Source organism: Corvus kubaryi, unplaced genomic scaffold (genome assembly GCF_017639235.1).
Source record: "Corvus kubaryi isolate FWS band 111438036 unplaced genomic scaffold, C.kubaryi_AGA036_p1.0 split1-37296, whole genome shotgun sequence".
Classification (NCBI taxonomy): Eukaryota; Metazoa; Chordata; class Aves; order Passeriformes; family Corvidae; genus Corvus; species Corvus kubaryi.
The window spans coordinates 16003819-16022823 of record NW_024582075.1 but is presented as its reverse complement, the minus strand read 5'-3'; positions in this window follow the sequence as shown (position 1 = coordinate 16022823).

Here is a 19005-nt window from a genome sequence, read left to right as displayed (position 1 = left end):
AGCACATTTTAAGCTATCCAACATTGTGTTCCAGGGGCTTCCCCCACACCTGACAGGACAAAACTGTGACCATCACTTTGACCAACAAACACTGAAATTGCAACAACCAAGTCTTGTCATGACATCCTTGGGTGGTGACATCTTTCTACTCTTACTCCTTCTCTTTCTTTTCCTTGTACATTTTCTAAAGTGATATTTTTAAGATTTCATATTGCTATATTACTATAGATAATAATCACCAAAATGGCTACATACTTGCTTTCCATTGCAACTGGATTGTTCTAAAATAATATATATACATACATATATATATATATATATATATGTATGGGGTTTTTTTACAAACACCAATCAACCAATCACTGGTGTTATTTCACTCTTAATAATACACCCCAAGGGATCTATTAACAAGGACCTGGATCCTGCATTACCCTCGCCTTCTGGGGCAGGTCGTAACAAGGATACCTCCAGCAAAAACATTTTGGACAGTCTGGACATGTCTCCAAGCAGTCCTTGCTGTCTGTAACCAAGTGATCAGCACTGTTTTTATAATTAAATAGTCTTGACAAAAAACACAAGGGAATTAAGCCATCAGAGCTAGTAGCTCTTTCTGCAGAATTAACCAAATTATATAAACCATTTTAAATAATTGGTAGAATCTTTTCCTGTAGATGCATGAGTTGACAGATGCCTTCTATGTAATTTGAAATAATTGACAGAAATGGATCCTGTATGCACTGAAGTGGCCACATAAAATTGGAGGTGATTTGAATTGCAAACATCTGGCCAAATGAGAGATCGAGAATCTCCTCTGAACCAGCTGAAGATGTTATTATAAGGACCCTTGCATTGAAAGCTCTGTTCACCATCTACAAAGTGTCCAATCACTTCGAAAGATTCAGAGAGAGAGAAATATAGAATTATCACCTTTCACAATAATACATTTTACACTCTTCTAAATGTACATTTAAACCAGAATGAATCAATATTTTATGATCCCATACAATGAGACTAAAAAGACAATATAGAAATACAGAATTATCCTCTGCAAAGTAGCTCAATAAATCAAGGATTTTCTTTTCAGACATAAAACACTGTCGGTTAAACTCTGTACAGCAAAATAATTCCAAATAGAGGGAGCCATACTGTTGCAATGGGGATACTTGCAACATGTGTATCGGACAACAAGGCCAGTGGGAAAGAATATATGGACCAATTCTTGGTAGATATTTTCAGAGATGTTTATTTCTCCAGCCGCATGGCTGAGGATCCCGAGGAAACTGCTGCAATCACTGGACCCGAGGGTCCTTGCCCGCGCAAGGGAACACAAACCAACCAATGGGGAATGAGGCTGACCAGGGGCAGGGAAACCCCGTGCCTCCCCTCAGGGCCCCTCTCCCAGGACCACACGGCAGGGGGCAAGAACCCCAACATTTCACCCGTTTATTTTTAACAAAATGAGATTTAAAACTTAACATTGAAAACAACTGGATAAACATAACAAGAACAGTTTCAAAACAAAACAAGCCACCCTCCTGAGTCTTTAAATGTCCAAACGGATTTTTTCTCTGGAACATCTTAAGGCTGACAGAAGGGATACAGGACTCTCTGGGCATGCTTTGTGGGGAAACTGAGGCAGGAGAGGGTTTCTTCCATATGTATCTGTTGGAATGCTAAACAAAAATAGTTAATTTCTTTCTCTCTCCCCCTTGTCATCTCCCACTCAGCACTGGAAAGGGATTTTTGGGGAAACAATTGGTAAAGGCATGGTTTTGTGAGGGAAACCATGGGCGAATAAACGGATTGGGAATACACTGGGGGTAATAGGATATAGGATAAAAGGGAAAGGTGGGATTAGGAAAGGGAGACTGTAGGGACTGTTTATAATGTGGATATTGTCTAACATGACTACAATTTTTAGCATATATACTACCTTTTACAGAAACACCATCAGGCCCAGTGACCTCTACTGCTTGTAACCCTTTCCTTCCTTGGGCAATTTTGAACTCTACTACTTCGCCATCTCCCAAGCTTGGGATGTATTTTTTGGGGTTATTCTTTCTAATTGCAGTTCTATGAACACGTATGTCCTCTTGGTTGTCACATCTTGTTATAAAACCATAATTTTGTTTAACATTATACCATTTTACTATTCCTAAAACCTCAGCTACGGTGATTTTTTCCTTTTTCCAAGTGTCTGCTGTTTTCTGTCTTGCTGCGTTTTTGCTTTCACTTTCCCTCACTCCTGTGTTGGAACTGCTGGTGCTGCCAGTGCTGCCGGGGCCATCAGGGCTACTCATGCATGCACGCTCTTGCTGCAGGGTCTCCCAGGGTTGCATTTGGGGCCGCGCAGGCTGGGCCGTGTGGGAGTGTGTTTCTGTTTGGTTTGGTCCAGGTCTCCCCTTAGATTTTGTACCTTTGTATTAACCCAGTTTGTACCCTCCCAGTTCTATGTCAATTGCCTTACTTTCCTTCTCTGTCTCCTCCCAAGCCCCTGCCAATCGCACTGGCACCCCTCCCAGGCTTCTAGAAAGCTCTGCCTGGAGCGTCGAGCGATTGCCCTTGGGGAAAGGGTTCCTCCCTCCCTTGGTTGGTTCCCTTGTGCGTCCCTCATCCCATAGACCGCACCCTTCCCTTTCCTGGTTGGTTACCTTTGTGATCCCTCCCTTGTCGCCACCCCTCCATAAAACCTGCTGCACGAACCTTCTGAACTCACTCAGATCTGGGTTCCCCTGGGAGGTGAGACCTTGTGCTCGAGGGCACGATAAAATTCCCGGATTTCACCCAGACTGGAGTCTGCCTCCTTCTTCTACCACCTGCCTCTATTGCTGCGGTCCTGTGGAAGGACCCACGAGCCAGACCTCTGGTTTCCCCTGATTCTGGAGGCTGGCCCCCGCAGCCTGCTGCGTCCTGAGCTGACCGGGCTGAGTGGGAACCGCTCCAAAAGGATGCAGAGGCAGGGCCGGGCCGCGCTGTGCTGCTTGGCTCCCCGTGTGCCACCACCTCCTCTGCTCTCAGCTGTGCTGCTGTTGCCTGGGGCTGTGCCCATGTCTCGTCTGGGCCCCCAAGTGATGATTCCCCCGCATCCTGCTCCAGCACGTGTTTCAGCTAGGCGTGCCTCCGCTCCACTGCCGCCAGCCACCGCCCGTGCACTGCCCCTCTCGGCCGGGCATTCACGTAGCTCGCTCCACCACACGCTGCACGGGGCCAGGTGGCCACTGCTGGGTCATGCTGCTCCTGCCACGCCTCGCTCTGCTGCCGACACTGCAGCTTGTGCCGCTCTGCCCGCACGCGGGAACTGCCTTGCTGCTGCTCGCAGAGCACTCGGCGCACGTGGCCTGGGTCATATGGTCCCTGAGGCAGGCTTCCCTTCACCAATACACAGCTGACATTGTTCAACAGTCTTGGTAATTAAATAATAGCATGAAAGTATTCTTCTATCGGCATATATTTTGACTCAGAAATTAACTGTGTCCAAACAGTCTTCCAAAAGTCTTTGGTAAGGATCAAGTCCCAATAAACGTAGAAAAAGTTCTTAAACAACCATGCCAGGATGTGTTTCAGTTCCTTTTGAGCTTGAATAAAGCTAAAATTTACAAAACATTGTTCAAGAATCTTTTCAAGTTTAAGATAAATGTCCATATGTGGCTCGGAGAGCCGCACGTTTTTCCACGGTTCTTCCATAGTTTAGAGATGGAATAGCAAAACAAAAACAAGAAGAGGAATCTGGAGTTTGCTCACAAATCACAGTCACTGTCCTCCAAGGGAATCGTTCTACTCGCATTCTCTGACCAAATGTTGCAATGGGGATAGTTGCAACATGTGTATCAGACAACGAGGCCCATGGAAAAGAATATATGGACAGATTCTTGGTAGATATTTTCAGAGATGTTTATTTTCCTAACCACATGGCTGAGGATGCCAAGGAAACTGCGGCAATCATGGGACCCGAGCGTCCTTGCCTGTGCAGGGGAACACAAAACAACCAATGGGGAACGAGTTTGACCAAGGGCTATGGAAACCCTGTGTCTCCCCCCCAGGGCCCCTCTTCCAGGACCACATGGCAGGGGGGAGGAACCCCAACCCCAAACAGTATTTCCAGAAATTCTCAGGAACTTCAGAAGTTCCTACAGAGTTCTTAGGAACTTAGAATCTTCTTAGGAACAAAAGTTATTAGGGAGTATTTTACACAGAAGGCACTAACTATAAGGACACCATATGATTATACTGTAATTTTGTTAAGAAATCAGATGCAACAGGATGTACTATGCTTCTACTCCATCCTCAATATGAGAATTAAATCTACATCAATATCTCTCTTATATTTGAAATAGCATACTTGGTGTAATCATCCATTCCTGCTGAAAAAATATGGAGGTAATCACTTTCTGCTGAACATAAAAATATTGAAAATTAAAATACTTTTTCAGGAATATACAAATTTCCATTTTTAAGGAAAATGTACATGTACTGTGGTTCTTTTGTGTTTAGTTCTTCAGTACCAAAATATTTTATTAGGACCCCTTTGAACGACTAAATCAAATTATTTTCATTTAATTCTATTGTCTCTTCTCATTTTTACATAAGATCATTGAGTTTCAAAATTCACAAAATTCTGCATATTGGAATGGATAACAAAATGTATAATATTTTCTTAATTTGAAGTGGTGTTAAAGATTTCTTTTCTTTTTAAAAAAAGCTTTTGTTTACTTTTCCTTTATTCTTTTTTTTTTAACTCTGGAAACCCTTTCTCTCACTGTCTTTCTCAGTCTCTCAATTTATTTTCGTCATGTTATTGTCAACATGAATGAACAGTCAGTTGAAAATGTCCCACTTATATAAAAATGTCATAGAAATCACTCTGTCTTCTTTGGCTTCAGTGAAGCATCACAACCTTCTATGAATGATCTGTCTTTCTTTACCCATGACCTAAAGTTAGCATTACCTTTAGATATACATATTTACTTCAATGTTCCCTATTTTCAGGGGTTAACTGACATAGTTGAGGCAAAATAAAACAAAATATTTCCATAACTTCAAAATAATTGATGGACAATTTGAAAGATTTTGTTCTGTAAAAACAATGACTTTTTCTGCCTGAGAGGAAATGGCAAAGAGGCACAATTTCCCAAGTAGAGAATTTATACCTTCTTAGCAGATTCAAAAAATATTTACTGACAGACCACTACCGTAAGTGGTTGTCACACAACATTACATGGGAAGAAGAGATTTCTCATTCTCTTGGAAGAATACAACTGGCAAATAAAGTTTTATTTAGCTCTGACAGAGGGTATAAGTGTAAGGCAAGACAAGAGTCAAAGCCCAGAAAGTTTCTGTTCTTTACTAACAGTAACTAATATGAAGAGCAACAAGAAGGCTTTGGACACCATCATTCCCTTCATTTCTCATGTGTTTTTTTACCTGTGCTGGAACTGATTCTCATGAGATCATTTCACCATTTGAACAACAGTGTAAGTCATGGTCACATCATATTTCATGACAAAAGAGCACACAAAATAACACCTTTTACACTCTCTAAATGTGCACTTAAACCAGTAGTGAATCAATATTTTATGATCCCATACAATGGGACTAAAAAGTCTTTCTCTCCAGTATGCTTGACCTAAAGGGAGGAAATGAAAAATGGTCTCTAGCTTATCTCTAACTGCCTGCCTACCATACTAATGGTTTGTCTGGAAAAATGGTAGAACTTAACACATGCATGAAAGTCAGAGCCTGGGTTGAAGAAAGAAGAATAATTCAATATTCTATAACCAGCACTGCCAACTGTTCCACGGACAATCATCAGTAGTAATTGTTGCAATATGAACTGACGTTTCAATATGAACTGACAAAGGTAACTTGATAGGTTAAAAGCTCCTCAACTTTCTCTGAAACTCTAAAGCCTGAAGGAGAGGAATTATACTCATTCTGGTTTATTTTCTGACAAACTTCTTTTTCACTATTGCAAGCAATTAGTCCTTAGGCTCACTATTTCTGCATCTTTGGCATTGTTCATCATTTTACAAAACACAGAAACTCTTCATTTAACCCCCTTCATTTAACCCCCTTCATTTAACCCCCTTCTAGTCCCAATCGAAATGTGTGTGTATGCATGTGCCTTATTCAACTCAGATTTTATTTTTTACAAAAACTTAAGAAGCAGCCATGATCAGAAAACACAAACTGTATTTATTGAGCTTGATAGTACAAATATGAATATATGTGCATATTTACATTAACATATAAATCTAAAGTGAAACTTTTAACTAAGAGATAGTTACAAATATAACAATGGGGAAAAAAATGGAAAAAAAAGTGTGCCCCAAAACTTTTCTCAGCATACCTGAAAGCTAGCACAGAACAGATACGCAACTTCTATTCAGGAATTCCCAAGCTTCTGTTAAGATCACTGAGTATCATTGTTTAACATCATCCAGCAACTAAACTCCACACGGTCCCTCCCTCACTCCTCCACAGTAAGAAGGGGGAGAGAACTGGTTGGGTTAAAATGAAAAAAATTTGTGAGTTGGCATAAAGACAAAGTTTAATAAGTAGAGCAAAAGCCACTCACACAAGCAAAGCAAAACAAGGAATTCATTCCACCATTCCAATCAGCAGGCAGGTGTTCACTCCTCCTCAGGAAAGCAGGGCTCCATCTCACATAAAGGTGACTTGGGATGACAAACACCATCTCTCTATATGTTCCCCACTTCCTTCTTCTTCCCCCAGTTTTATTTGCTGAGCATGATGCCATGTGGTTTGGGATTCCACTGAGGTCAGTTGGGGTCAACTGTCCCAGCTGTGTCCCCTCTCAACTTCTTGTGCACCCTCAGCCTCCTTGATGGCAGGGAAGTACAAAAAGCAGAAAAGGCTTTGATGCTTTGCAAGCATTGTTCAGCAATAACAAATCCATTTCTATATTACCAAGCCCTTTTTCATCAGAAATACAAAACACAGCCACATACTAGGTATTGTGAAGAAAATTAGCTCTATCCCAGGCCAAATTAGCACAGTAAGTTTTCTAGTGATGCTATTACACTGACTTTGAAAGAAGATAGATTGACATAAGCAACATTTTACTGCAAGCAACATCTCATTTTCCTTGATATCACTAATAAAGATTGTTCTGGCAAAACAGATGAATGTCAAACCAGGGATAGTTACACAAAAAATTGAACTCTACTGATCTGAAAAAGGTATAAAGGTCATCTTTTGGATAAAGTGGAGCTTAACAATAAAACTGAACCTGATTCCAAATGCTATGAATTATAGGGGTAGTTCCAGGATTGTAACTGTTCTTTTCCTTTCTAGAAAGGGATAAAGAAAGTTTTTCTTCATCATTTCTTCCAAACTGAGAAAGCTCCCCACACCTCTGCCTCTTACGGCCTGGAGAAAAAGGGTTGCTGATGAAAGAGCCTGAGGCAGAAGCAGCAGATAGGGAGTTTCTGTCTCACTGGATCTTCCTCCCCACACATATGTATTTGCAGGGAGAAGAAAGGTAGTCTGCATCTAAGATACTTTACCTTTCCCTGTAGGAATATTTCAGACTCCTGTGGCATGAACATAGTAGAAACATTTCTTGACTACTCCAGGATTTTGGTCCTGAGAAATCTGAGGAGCCTTGATACTTAAGGTCAACCCACATACTGTCTTACCATTTGAAGCTGATTCTTTCGCAAGTACAGTTTTGTAACAGTGTAATAACTTCAGCACTTTAATATCAAGGAAATCCATAAGCATACTTTAGATCATTAAAGTAGGTATTTAGAGTTTTGATTGCACAGACAGCACTCATTACTTTAGTGCAGTCTGAGAGGGACTGGGACAGAGACTTAACCATCAGATTTTAGGAGAAGAAAATTTAGTGAGTTGATGCCCATTAGAAATATTTAAAAAATTTCATTTCTAAAAAAATCTATAGTTTGCTGATTTTTCAACAATGGAAGAATATTCACTGCTTTTTCCTTTTTTTATACCAGATGTGACTGGGCATTCCTGAGGAAGGGGTCTAAAAGGAATATACCGTTCAGTTATTTGAATCTGAAATAAGTTGACAGAGTGAAATATTTGCCTCATAAGCATTGACTAGGTCCTTCGAAAAAAGGTGAAGCAGGGAGCACCTTCTCAAGCTCATCACTGGATTGATTAATGGACATACTTGGCCTTCAGTTTTAACAGGGGAATTTTCCTTCAAATTCTCTTGAGATTCTCCTCTCTCTAAACAGCATAGAAGCTCATGTTAATTCTCCATCTGATTAAAATGCATTTGGGGGATTTCTAGTCACTGTATCTTATTTTTGGTTTTGAGGTGCTACTTAAAACACTCTTCCTCAGATCCTGTTACTCATGTCTGCATTAGAGCACATGAAGAAATTATATTCCCCTCCTTTCGGCTCATTTAATAATTTCTGGTGTAATAGACAGTAATAACAGAAAAACCTACATGATTGTGAAAGGAAAGCCAAAAGGAGAAAAGAAATCTGACCACCAGGTGCAATGTTTGTGTCTTAATCACTACTGACACATTGGAAAACTATGAAATGAACTAATCTTTACGAGGTGTAGATGTGACTGAAAATTTAATAGGTCCGCTCATATTAAGAACTTACCTAAAACATAATAGAAGCAATAATTAGACTGCTTAGGCTTTGCTCTCAACCCCAGACAGTACAAATTATCTAAATATCATTTGAATTTAGATAGTATAGTAATTCTAGTTGCCTTACCATATCTGTTAAAATGTTCTCACTTGTACACAAAATCTTTCAGGAAAAATAATATGTGTTTAGTAAAATGAAATTCACATCAAGGCAGAATGTCCTCTGTCTCACATGAAAGCCAAATTATGTCATTATAATCAAATATTCAGCCTAGACCAAATTCAGGATTTTAAAAGTACCTTTCTTTCTGCTCTGTATTTACCATGTCACGAGCCTGTCTGCGCAGTCATTTTGCCTTGGAGTTACTTGTATGTATGAGAGCTCACCGAAGGGAGTCAATGTTGCAACAATGTTAAAAAAAAAGGTTAACTTGGTTAAGACCCAAAAATAAATCAGAAAAAAAAAAAAGGCAAAACCAACTATGCTTATCCAGCAGACAAAAATTTTAGGGAAATAAACTAGAATTCTAAGAGGAGAATTTATGTAAAAAAAAAAAAAAAAATCCCAAATGTCAACCAGCAAATCTGAAAATAAGCAAAAAAAAAAAAAAATCTGTAGAATTCCTCCACCCTGCTCCTTGCTATCTATTGGCTGCTCTCTGTGTATAACATTGGCAACATAAGATAAAAGAGCTAAAGTTCTGGGGGTATCAATTTTAGCAATATTAGCAATAACTGTTATTTAAAAAGTCAATAAGCAGAAAATAAAAATAAACAAAAATACTCCTGTCATATTTGGGTATAGTCCCTAGGCAGGCATTCTTTAAATGAAAAAAAGAGTCATCAGCTACAGAGAGGCTTTGGCTACACAGCTGAGATTTCCATGCAAGCTCATCACATTCCAGACACTTTTCCCTAAGCATGTTTCAATTCCTTGATTCTTCTTCCACTTCATAAATATTGTCATTTATATTTCAGTGGGATAAATCCAAGAGTAGGCACGTACTAACAGAGTTTGCTGGTGGCATAAATTGAGTAGGCATTTAAATAAAGCTTTAATAGCAAAGTATCTTATGGAAAAAATTGAATGCTCCTGAGAACTAAAGTAACAGGGGCAGAACAAAATGCAATGGTACAATGAAAACAGTGCATTTAGTTCTTACTGTGCTTTTTCTCTAAAGGAAAGAAATAGTTTCGCTGGCTGGAACTAGAGGACAGAGTGATCAGACATCTGATCTTAGAGCAATCAAAGTAGATGAAGTAAATACATAGCGGATGAGGGTTTTCCATTAAAAATAGCAAGGTATTAATTAAATCATGCTTGCCATTACAAAGACCCATTGTCATTATCATGTGGGGTATGGTTTTGTTCAACCCTATTTGAGAAAGACATATTTACACTTCAAAAGATGTCAACAACAGAAATAAGAAAGACCCAGATAAGGGATTTTCTCTGTTTTGGCTGGAAACTGAAGAGAACTGGCTGTTTTAAGCAACAAAAATAAAGACTGAAAGAGGATACAAAACTCTCTTATGAGAGAGGTAGGAGCTACAAGCACATGGAAGGAGAAGCTCTACTTAGTACAAAGGATAAGTGACTGTGTGTAAGGTCTTAAAGAATGCAGTTGCCAGTCACAAAACACTGTCCCAAAGAAGGAAGTTCTCATAAGATAAGTCACCACAGCAGGAACTTAAAATAAGCACTAATGGCACAGCAGGAAGGTGCTAACTCCAGGCCTAACAGAGGTGACAGTTTGGTTAGCACCTGGATGAAATCTCCCATGATGGCAAGCTGTGGGAAAGGAAACAAGCGCTTATACATGCTATCTCAAGTTATGGGAACAGGATCTATGTCCTGTGGATACCTGGGAGCTGGACTATGTATGAGTGGTACCTGCAGAAGAATGACTCTGGGACCCCCATCACTGAGAAGATCAGGGTTAAGGACCAGCAGGATGCCACAGGAATCCATCTCATGGTGATACCTTTCTACTTAATCCATTTCTCTATGTCTCTTGTTCTCCCCCTACCCTTTCCCTGTTTCCTTCTGCCTTTCTCTCTATCTCACTGTCCACCTATATTTAATATTAAATAAAATCTGTACTAGTTACTTAGGCATATTGTCATGTTTGCACCTTAATTCAGGCAGAGGCATCTCTTAAAAGCTGGATCATAACAGTGTGAGGGAATGAAAAGAATTTGAGGCTGGAAACAGGAAGCAGTTTCCTGTGGGAGGGCAACCCTCTAACTCAAACCTGCATTCCTGTCCTTCACTTGGGCACTTAGCACACTAAGCTTGTTCATTTCTGTTGGGCAAGGGAGGGTGCATATGACTGTTTTTATATTTCCCCTGCTTTGTGACTTGTTTCTTCTTAGTCTGTATCAATTTATGTGATGAAGTAGACAATGTGATAGACAAGTGAATCCCCATCAGCAGGAATTACTCAGAGGTGTAGTGAACTGCAGACCAGTAATTAATCTGCTACTTCTTTTCTAGCACCCTTGGACCTAAATACCTCTGAAAATCTTACTCCTACAGCTTCACTGTAAAGTTCCACCTGTTTTACAAAGTTGTATCTGTAACTAACATCTACTGATTGCTTTTCTGTGTGAAGATATATTGTGTTCTAGTAGCAGTCTAGCACAAGTTAGACCAAAGGATTAATGGAACTTTCATATAGTTGTGTTATCAATTTTGTGTTTATTACACTTCTGTGTAACACTAGCTAACATAAATTTGTTTAATTTGGACTGTCTAATTGTTAAGCCTACCTGTCAAACTTATACCTTCCCAGCTCCTCTGTGAAAAATAAGTGATGAATTTAAGGGTCATTTGACTCTGACGCATGATACAAAGTTAAGTGTGATGGTATTTTCTGCAGAGTGTAGCATCTGCATCAAAAACATAGCCAAGGCCAAACTGTGAAAGCCTTTCTCAGGAAGCTGTCTCGGTTTAGAGACAAGTTTAGGAGAAAACCCTCTGGAATGAAGAATGAAACCTCTAAAAAAAGGTTCCAACAATCCCTTTCTGCCAATGAGAGATTAACACTAGTGGATGAAAGTGAAAAAAACCCCCAACTATTTATTGACAAACAGAGTGCCCACATGTCACAGGAAAACAATATGCATAAATGCTAGGTATTGAATTGTCTGACCTTAACCATCCCATCCCCACCCTCCCCCACCCCCACACTGGAATCAAAAAAACCAAAATGCCAGGGAGAGAAAAAAAGAACAATGGCTGGCCACATGGTGGGAAGAAAAATAAATGGCACCACCTTCTGTCTCAGGGAAGCAAGAAAGCAAAAGGTTCATGCAGCAGCTTGGGCAAAACCAGATGGGAACCTGGTGAATCTCTGATGTCAGTCCCCTCTTCACAGCAGATGGAGCTGGTGGATTTGGTGTCCTTTCTTTCACTGGGTTGGCTTTTCCGAGGTCTGGGGCCAAGATGGAGTGGCCCCTCAGCTTCCCACTGGTTCATGGCTGATTCATCTCCCATTGACTGTTCTCTCTGATCTCGGACCAAAACCAAACCGAACAGTCCAAGAAAACCAAAGGCTGCTGAAGGATTGCTGTCACAGTCTCCAAGGCCAGGGAAAGGGAAAAAAAACCTTCCTGCCTAAGCTAACAAAAACCCAAGCTAGCTAAGCAAATGAAGAGAGCCCAGTCCACCTGACATGATGGACACCTGCTGATGGTGAGGCTTTGAAAAAGCCCATGCAAGAGCCCCAAGGCTCCCCCCTCTCCTGGACCCTCCTTAAATCTACAGCAACCATTTCTGGGCATAGAGCAGATGATCAGGGAATAGAAAACCACCCCAAGACAGAAGATTATCTCATTGATGTTTCAAATGCCAAGAAGGCATCATGTTCCAGCATAACACTAATTATCCACATGGAATTCACGCTCTCTAGCTTGCTTTTGAGTTTGCAGTTGCCATATCTTACCAAACTTATTAGAAAGAAAGTTCTCAAGAACTAACTTCAATAGAACAAGGAAAAGATCTTACACTGTTTCAGTATCCTGTCTCTTGTGCCTTGTTCAAAATTTTGAGTTCAGAGCTCTAATAAAGAGAATAAAAGGACAAGCTTAGCAGAATGCATTGGGGGGAGGGGAGGAAGGCGGAAGTGGTTGTAATCCCTTATAATTTTCCTCAAAACCTGAGAGTGAAGAGTACTTAATTCACATGTTTGCTTACTGGCACTCAAAAGCAGCACACATTTCTGATCATGAAAATGTAAGAACATCAAGAATTGTGACGCTAGACTGTGCGAAAAATAGCATGTGAGTGAATAGATAACATTTTGAAAACATATCCTTCAGTGCTGCTGAAACACAAAGGGCTTGTTTTTCTTCAGCAAAAACATCCTCCCAACAATCACACGTGGGGTAACAGGAAATGAGAAATGTAGCTGGTTATCCCACATGAAATTGGGATTTTTCAATCACAAATTTAAAGGTAAACTTCATTTTCAAAGGCAAGTGGGAGGAAATGGAGTGCTACTCACAAATCCTGCTGTTATTTGCTGTAAATCCCCAAGCATCTATTTAATCCACATAACTTTAAATCTAAGTATTGCTTTTGGAGTTTGAGCCAAAATCCAGGGAAAGATCCATTTTCATGCCTGCAGTAAGATGTCTAAATGTATACATTTGTGTGGTTTTTAGAACTGTTGAAGAGTTGCCATTTCCATTTATTGTGGAGGGGTTTTTAAACTTGTAGAACTCATTAACTTTGGACCAATTAATTGCATGCCTTCACTTCAGTTTTCCTGGCTAATTTAGGAAACCTAAATTGACCAAATGGTGCTTACAGTAAAAAAAAATGGTATCAAACTTGAAAGCCCCCCAACCATCACTGTTCCTTTTGTTCTTCAGCCACTAAAGCATGACTATGGTCAGTAAGCGGCATTAAGTTAATAAAAGCATGATAATTTACAAATGAAATACAGTTAAATTGTTTGTTAATGTTTTGGCACTGTGGTGTGACGGAAACAAGTGCAACAGCAAAGATCACTCACTCACCTTGCTGTTGCCCATGTGACTCCAATATTTAATTTCAGACTTGAAAGGGTTTGCTTTAAAGAAAATTCAGAAAATATTTGGGTTTATTAGGGAAAGCAAAAATGGTTTAGCTGTTGTGTGGTGAGTGTATTTTTAAAGCTAGGATTGGAGGAATGTAAGAAGTTGCTGAAACTATAACCTTCGTAGGTAGTTGTTTTCAAGGGGGAGAAGGTTGCCTCAGATTTACAGAGATAGAGGTTGCTGAAAGAGGATGTTTTTCTGATGAAGATATGTACCTTCTCTTGTGGTCCCCCTCACTCCTTTTGCCTCAAGAGAAGGAACAGTAGGCACACCATGGGGAGGTGGGGAACAACAGGATAGCAAAACAGATTTTGTGCTGTGTCAGGTAGAAGTGCACACCAACAGTGCAATTTTGTCTATATACTCTTGGCAAGAAAATACTAACTTTAATTATAAACTCTTCTAATATTATTCAGTTATGTATAAGGTCAAGACTGGGTTAATACAGGAACAAGAATGAGTGAGGATGAGAGACACCAGCCTATAGTCCTGAACTGCACTGTATCATTCACAAGTGGCAAATTGCAGTTATATGTCTATTTATCTTTTCTTTTCATGCAATGCAAAATCCTCACGCAACACAACGTCCTTATAAAAGCATCTACTTAAAAGTTTTTAATGAGAACCATTATTTAAACTCTATGGGAATCTAATTTTCTATTGTTCCACATCTTTATGTCACTTAAAATGCTCAAGCAAAAGGATCAAGAAATAAGTGAAGTGCAAAATGCAAAATGACAGTCTTGAGACACAGAGACTTTCTTCTCTGTGCTGATTTAGTATCTTCTTGATTCCTCTGCAACATTAAAACAGACTTAGTCTATGAAAGTTTATTTAGTGCACAAAAAAGTTGATACCCTCTTTGGCGTCACAAAAATGCAAAATATTCCAAATAAAGATCAATAAAAAACTCCCCACCTGGGTTGACTTTCTACTAAGGTATCCAACAGGTTTGCAGTTGTTCTATCTAATGTCCACATAGATACCCATCTGTAATATTTCCTTTTTCAACAATTAAAGCAAAAATCCATAATTGGCGAGCTAAAAGGATGAAGTTTGTTATGTTCTGAGGTCAAGAAAAAGGCTTTAGAAGATTTATATGCTTTAACTGGTTCTACTTTCTTTTTTCCTAGAAGAAATCCAACACAGAGTGGTAAAGAGTATTCTTACCACATCTCAGAGTGATATAACAAATTAGGGTTAAGTAAAGTGTGGGTTTGTTTGGGACTTTTTGTTAGGATTTTTAAGTCAAAATCACCTCCTATGCTGTAAACAATGTGACAAATTCAAAGTAGGAAGGAGCATCTTGCACACACATCTCATGTATACTTCCTTATAAATACAGGCAATCCATGTTGATGAGAGCATTAACTATCTGTTCTAGGAAGCTGACTAGTGGAGTGGTGTGTTTATACAGTCAGGCAGGCCTTTTTTGGTCAGTGTACTGCATCACTTACATGGCAGAAAGGAACAAGAACAGGAGTGGCGAAACCGTAACGAGGCTTTATTTACACTAATTCATATATTTTCAGAGTGGGAAAATGACAATTACTTCTGATTCACCAAGATCAGAATTACAGCTATTTTTCCACCATAAGTGTAGTACTGCTATTATTATTTTCTTACAGCAAAAGCTTCTCTAATGCCTCTAAAATGTAGTATCAGCTGCAGTGCTAAATTCCACAGTTAAATAGCAATTCACACATTCCACTGCAGGTATCTTCTTGCAGTTACCAGGGGGCCTTACAGTAACCCCATTTGCTATGGTCTGGGAAGTAGGAACACTGACAAATAAAGAGGCAGACATATTTACCCATGTGCATTTGCTTTGGTTATATTTCTAATAGGCTCAATTGCTTAAGGAACCTTCTCTTTTTCTCTAAACCTTCGTCACACTCAAATCTAATTTTGATGCCCTTTTGCTCAGCTAAGAGGCAGAATGATTGATCTGGGATTGGGAGCAAAGGACTGCTGAAAATGCTTTCCCTCTTGAAATTTCTGCGGTAGCTTATAGCCTTGGTGTTTTCCGTTCATGAAGTGAAGGACAGGAAAAGGAAAGGACAATGCTCTGGGATGTATTTTCAAACAGTAACCTTTCTTGTCTCATCTGGGTTCTGCAGCTTTGTGGTAGGGTGATAGATGGGATCTGCCACTCCTGTGTAAAGTCTGAGAAAATCAGCTGTTTGTGAACCCACATATATCTGCTGTAGCACTGCAGATGGGCTGAGAGAAGCTCTTGCTTTTGGAGCAGAAATATGCCACTCTTTGCTCACTGCTTTGCAGCGGCTAAACCAGCATCAGTCAAAGGATTTTATCCTCAGTCCTGCTACCTTCTCCCTGAACAGCAGAGGACATTTTCACCAGAGCCTCTTTGTTCCTTCAGTTAATTTTTATTTCTTTGACTTTAGAAGAGCATATGCAGAGAAAGCCTCTAAAAACTCTTCCTATGAAATAACTGCCTTTTTTTGTATTCTTCCTCAGATTTTATTCCTTCAATTAAAATGACGGGAGTCCTAGTCAATATCCTGTTATTTTAACAGAACATAAAACTGGGTAGGTGTTCTTCACACAGCTAAATTACATTATTTTCCCTGAAGGAATTGCAGCTTTGATACAAAAATATGATTGATATTTCTTCTATAAATCAATAAAACTAAATTTGTTTCCAACCCAGTTGGAAGAATTGAGAATAGTGTGTAACTTGGAACTTTTTTTCTTTTCCTTGCTCTTATGTAGATGACCACTGTTTATGTTGTGATAAATATAGGATTAAAAGCCCTTTGAGGCAAAAACTGCATCTCTGCCTCTGTGAGGAACTTGGAAGCCTAGGGACTACTTCTGTAATAAGTCGTCCACATAAAACAGAATCAGGATTTTTTTAAGGATTCTTACATGAAACAAATAAAGAAACAAAAGCCCCCAAAAAACAACAACAACAAACCAAAAAAACCAACCCAAAACCTCACCAAAAACCAAAACAAAACCACAAAAAACCCCCAATGAAACAAAAACCAAAAAATCAAAAACCATCCAACCAACCAACCAAAAAAAAAAGAAAAAAACCCAAAGAAACCAACCAAACAAAAAAAGCAAAAGTGAAACCAACCAACCAACCAAAAAAAGCAAAAACAAAACCTACCAACCAACCAAAAAAACCCAAAAAACCAAAAACCAAACCAACCAAACAAAAAAGACAAACAAAAAAAGCTAGCATTTTGGCCTAGCCAATGAGTTGAGGAAGAGTGAAACCACCTATACAAAATATTAGCCCTGAAGATATTGCACGCTAAAGAGACAAAAAGGGGAAGATTTTATTTATTGTCCTTCTGTCATTGTTTAAATAATTTTCTGTTTTTTTAAATACTTACCTGACCTTTATGTTCTGGTTTTGCTTTTGGTTTTCTTCACCCTATTGAATAATCCACTCTTAAAGAAAGTGAAAGAAAAAAGTGTGAATAATAAAAAAGCTTACGCATATTTCTGGTTTTGAGATGCAAACCAGTCAGGAAACACCATCTTCAGAGGCATAGAAAATACCCATCCATGTCTTAAAAAAAAAAAAAAAATAAAAAAGAAAATTAAATTTTGATGTTATAGTTGCTGGAATAGTCCAGCTTTCTCTTTGGTAACAGTGTCAGTGGGCAAGCATCCCATCATAGACATACACAGGTATGTGCAAACCTGTTCAGTTCATCTTTAATTGAAACTCTGAAATAAGCCACTTGGCACTAAGAGGCTTTGCTAAACTCCCAATCTGACTCTCAAATTAGCACAGCTGACCCTGCTATACTTAGCTGCTTGCATACTAACTAGGTGATCAATTTTTCTTTTATTGTAGTGCTTAAGAATGTGTTGTCCTGCTTCAGTGTACTCTTGTTCTTAGTCTTTCATTAATAATTAGCAATCAAAAATGAAAGGTAGCTGGTTTTTTTAAAGTAACTTCCCCATTAATCATCTGTGATTAGCTGCGAAATCTCCAGGGCTACTATCATTCTTTGAAGCTCTGCTTAGAATCATTTGGCTAGTTCTTGCCTATTGACTGTGCCAGTGATAGAATTGACATGGTCATTTAAAAAAAACCTCCTTGATCTGCTTTTGTCCTGAACTTTCATTCAGTGAGTGCTGCACTTGTCCTGCACTTTCATTCACGCACAGAAGCAAACAAAGAATCTCACTGTATTACAGAAATTTAACATACAAGAACCTATGCAGAAGATTCTAATACAGTCATAATAATCTCATCGCACTTTACATATTAGAAGTTTTGTACAATTACTAACTATGGGATCTCCATAACATCCTTGCAAGACAGGTAATTATTAGTTGTTATTCCAGTTTCATACCTATTGAAAGTCAGTCATGAAAATCCCCGATTCTGCAGTGTCCTTAGCGCCAGCAGCTGAACTGCAGAGGAGGTTACGGGAATGTGTCACTTTTGGGAAGGCCTTAATAGTTGATCAGATCTGTTCCCATTCACATCTGCTCCTTATTACATGGTTATATTTAATAAAGAAATATTCAGCACCCTGAATCTCTTGTTAAAAGCAGTAGGGTGTCTGCAATTGCTCAGTATGTGTGCTGTCTCTGTTAGATCTTAAACACTAACAACTCTTGAACATTCTATGTATCTGGACTTGATGTTAAAATGAGAATTTGTAAGTTTCTGTCACTATTTCAGTTTATTCATGGACCCATGCCACCCACTCCAAAACACTTCCCTAAACCTCTTCTCTGCACTCCTCAGTACAAACAGCAGATCTGAGAAGCAAAGGGCCATAATTCTTGTTCAACAGCCAGGGGCTAGTTGAGCATGAGGCAACCCCAAATAGGACTTGAGTAAGTCAACCATCCTCCTCCACAAAGGACAGCCCAGGGACAGCAGGCTGCAGCCAGGATCTCCCCTTGAGCAGGGACACCTCTCAAGGTTACTCCTCAAGGTTGAGAGATTTCTTGCTGTAAAAATAATCAATTGTATTGATCCTTGGTAAGTGATCAACAGGATCCTAAACTTCGAAATCCTGCCTAAGCGATATAAAGGATTGATTGTACCTGTGTAATCATTCAGACATGAACCATTCACCACATCTGGGACTAAGTCAGGGTCCAGCTGCATGTGAGCTCCCCTCATAAAAGAAATTTAGAAAGTATAGGAGAAAGTTCCACGAAGGATGTCTGCACTTCAGGCGGCTCTCTTGAAAGCTGTTTATTGCATAGGGAAGTTACAGCATTTCAGGGAAGTGGGTATCCAGAGCCAGCCCTACAGCTGCCAGCTCCAGCTGTAGGCATACCTGAAGCCACTTTCTGTTCAAGTTACAAAG